The sequence below is a fragment of the Neurospora crassa genome, linkage group IV (genome assembly GCF_000182925.2).
Source record: "Neurospora crassa OR74A linkage group IV, whole genome shotgun sequence".
Classification (NCBI taxonomy): domain Eukaryota; kingdom Fungi; phylum Ascomycota; class Sordariomycetes; order Sordariales; family Sordariaceae; genus Neurospora; species Neurospora crassa.
The window spans coordinates 2,032,873-2,036,852 of record NC_026504.1 but is presented as its reverse complement, the minus strand read 5'-3'; positions in this window follow the sequence as shown (position 1 = coordinate 2,036,852).

The following is a 3,980-nucleotide window of genomic DNA, read 5'->3' as shown; positions in this document are numbered from 1 at the left end:
AACCTACCATCGAAATTCAACTAAATCAACTTATTAATAGTTTCAACCCCTAATATCGCTTCTTCTTTACTATATAAAACCTTATTAAAAATCCAGGCACGTATTTCCCAATTACTCTTCTAATATTCTATAACCTAAATACCCTCCAATAGGCGGAACCCCTATATCGCTATTTACTACTTAATAGCATTATCCTTAAATATTAACGCCTACGTATAGACGTTATATAAGAGAAATTGTAATAAATAAATAAAAATAAAATTTAAAAAAATTTAACGCTCCTCGTCGGTAGCGCAGAGCATTACTAAATCCTTAACTTCGTACTCTAATAAATCTACAAACATATTTTTTAAAAGATCATTCGTAATTCAAACAATCTCCTCCCGCCGATAATAGTACCCGAATTCGATTTAATAAATTAATATTAATAGTATATTAAAAGAAGGGTATATTATTACCCTATTAAGGAAGCGTAGTAAAGTAATTATACTCCTATTTACAATAACAATATAATTCTCCTAAAGGATTTCTATTATAACCTAATAAATAGTTTTACTATTGTCGGTAATTATATTTTAAATACTAAGGTATAGAACCTACTATTAATAATTCTACTCTTCGCTAATCTCACACAATTAAATACACGTAGTATCGGGCATTATAAAATTAATAATATATAAGGGGTTACCCTAATTATACGAACCCTTATCTCTAAAATAGAAGAACTCTAATATATTATATTAACCCTTAAATAGGGTAAAGACCTTAAATAAGCCTACCCCTTCCTAAAGTATAGTAGTAAATACCTAAATATTAGTAATACAATTCAATATAAGTATTACAAAATAAATTAACCTATTTATAGTAAGGATAATTTATATTACTTACTATACTAACGAATTACAGTTTCAAACGAATTAAACTTTATTTAAAATAAAGGCCTAGAATATTAAGTCCTTTATTATTATTATTTAAAACTCCAACCTCTATAACCTTCTATCTTTCCTAAAAGTAATATATTAATATCCGTACCTTTTATTTTAATTATAACGGAAGATTTACTAATTAAGTTCCTTAAACTCCTTATCCTCAATAATAGTATCTATATTTGCTATATCCTCATCTTTATATATAATATCCTACGTACTACTCTTAAATGGATTTATAATACACTATCCAAATTTCCGCCTAATAACCCTATTATATAAATAGAAAAATATACTAAATTCCAAAGGCCCGTTAATTTTAGGCTTATTCTTACCCCAATATACAATAATAGTAAAATACAAATATATAATAACATTTCTAATAGTATCAGCGGAATACTTCTATTCGGCCTACTCTTCTATTAAATAATTAAAACGGTCCTACGTAAACGTCCTTACTCTATATAAGTTGTCTTTAAGTACGCTACTAATAGTATCGAACTAAACCCAAAATATTAAGTTACTGAAAATATTATTAAATTTAGTAAATATTTAAGGGATTAACCCAAATGGTATAATAATAACGTTCGGATACGTATCGAAGGGCTACTATTTATATTCCAATTCTTTAAAATAATAGTATTCTATAAGGAATACTATATTATAAATAAACATTTTACTAATACCTACCTCACTCGCTAATATAACTCCTTATAAGGGCGAGTAGAATATATAATAAATAGTATATATATCTATAGTATATTAGCTAATCCTCAATCTCGCTCTAATTAAAATACGAAAAATATAAGCCAAATTTTACTTTAATTAGAGTAAATAGAATTAACTCTAACCAAAGTAAAAAAGGAGGATATAATATTAATTTAAATTTATTTATAATTTAATAAAGGAATAGGTATTGTAAATTAATCCTATTAATCTTCTAATCTACCTAATTATATTAATCCGTATAAACTTTATAATTAAATAATTAAAAAAACTCCTCTAATACTAATTTAGTAATTTTATATTTAAAAGTACAGGTACTTCTAAAAATAAAATTAGAATCAGTAAATTTCTTCACTAATAGGTACTTCCGCTATATTAAACCCTTAATAACTATTCCAACTACAATATCACTCTTAACCTTCTCCTAAGTAACCTTCTAAATATTACTAGGTATTTAAATATATTAAGTAAGTCGGTCGACTATATTATTTACGGCTATTAGATAATTTATGTAGGTAAGGGTATTTTTATTGTAATAGAATAGTAGAAACCACTCAACATCCCGAAATAGAAGCGTTATACAGGCTAGTTGCTACTAGGTTTCAAAATCCTTAATATAAATAAATAACGTACGTATATCGAAACGTAGCGCTAGGTTTTTACTAAAATAGGTACTAACTGCAGTAAAGTCTTTAGTATTACAACAATCTAACTTAATACTAAATATAATCTTAGAATATATATTATTTATAATAAGGAACACATTACAAATATACATCTTTACTACCATCGGATCCAAATAGCCGAACCTCTTTAACTCCTTTTTAATTAGTTTATAAATATTTATCGCAATTAATCTACAATAATCCTTATAAATAATATTAATAAATTGAAGGGCCTATAAAAATTAAATATTATATAGGAATTTACTGTCCTACTTCGCTAAAGAGGTTTCCTTATTAATAGGGAAAATATATAGCCTAAGAATATCCTCCTCTTTAGTAGTAACGTATATCGAACCTAATATAATATTGTTATATTAATATATATTGAAATATATAAATATTTAGAAGATTCGTACTTAATTATTAGTATAGTAGCCGCTATATAAAACGACGCCGTTCTTTTTAATATATTTCGGGAAGCGTAGCGGGCCTTAGTATTTCAGATATATCGAATAATAACGGAACGTAATAAAGAGAATCGTACAAATTAATTCGAAAATTATAACCTTATTTAGTTTTATCTCATTTATTATACTAAATAATACCAAATCTCCGCACTAGACAGCTACAACGTAGAGTAAAAGGGAAGATATTTCAACCCTCTTAATAGTATATATTATATATATATATTAGGAGGAATTGTAGAATAATTTAATATATTTCTTCTATATAACGTATATATTAGTAAATTTAATACCTACCTAATCCTAAATATTATACAACTTCTTAAAGTAGGTTAATAGCCTAAATTAATCGGCTACTATAAAATAATTAATAATAATATATTAAAGGGCCTATATAGTAAGTATAAGGATAGACGTATATAGTAGGTAGCAATTTTATAAGTCGGTTTCGCTCTAATTAGAATTGGGAGCCTTAATTTATATAATTAATTCCGCTCTAATAATAGTACAATTATCCACTCTAATAAAAGCGAAAAGAAGCGTTAGAAAAACTTATAATTATAATTATAATATTAATTAAGTATTATAACGCTAGAATACTCTAAGAGGGAAGCCGTATCCGCCCTATTATATTTCGAATCGATATTCTACTAATATATAAATTACTAGCCGGGGATTCGCATACTCCTAGCCTACGTAATATTCAAATTAATATACCCTTAGAAAGGCCTAGGTTCTCAATTAATAACGTCGAATTTAATATCCAATAATTAGATTAAAATATTAAGCAAAATAGCGTATATACAATCCAAATTATAGTACCCAGCGGCAGGTAGGTAGTAATTTCGGATTAGAATAGAACCTCCATATTTAAGGTAATTACTACTATATTTCTTCTTATTTTTATACCAACTCAAATTAAGGTATAATAAAGCCTATAAAAAACTAAAGTCTATCGATTCGATAATTATATATAGTATTAGCGGGTTCTAATTCTCAATAGTAAAATTATTAAAATTATCCCTACTAATTTTAAACGTAGCTTTAGGCCTAGCTCTACCCGAGGATTATCCCTTCCCTATATTAACAATACTAGCGATTTTTATACTTCTATTTATAAAGAATTACTAATTAACCAATTTTATTCTAATAATAGTAAATTTATTATTAAATTTAAATGCCTTCGTTTTAATTAAAAT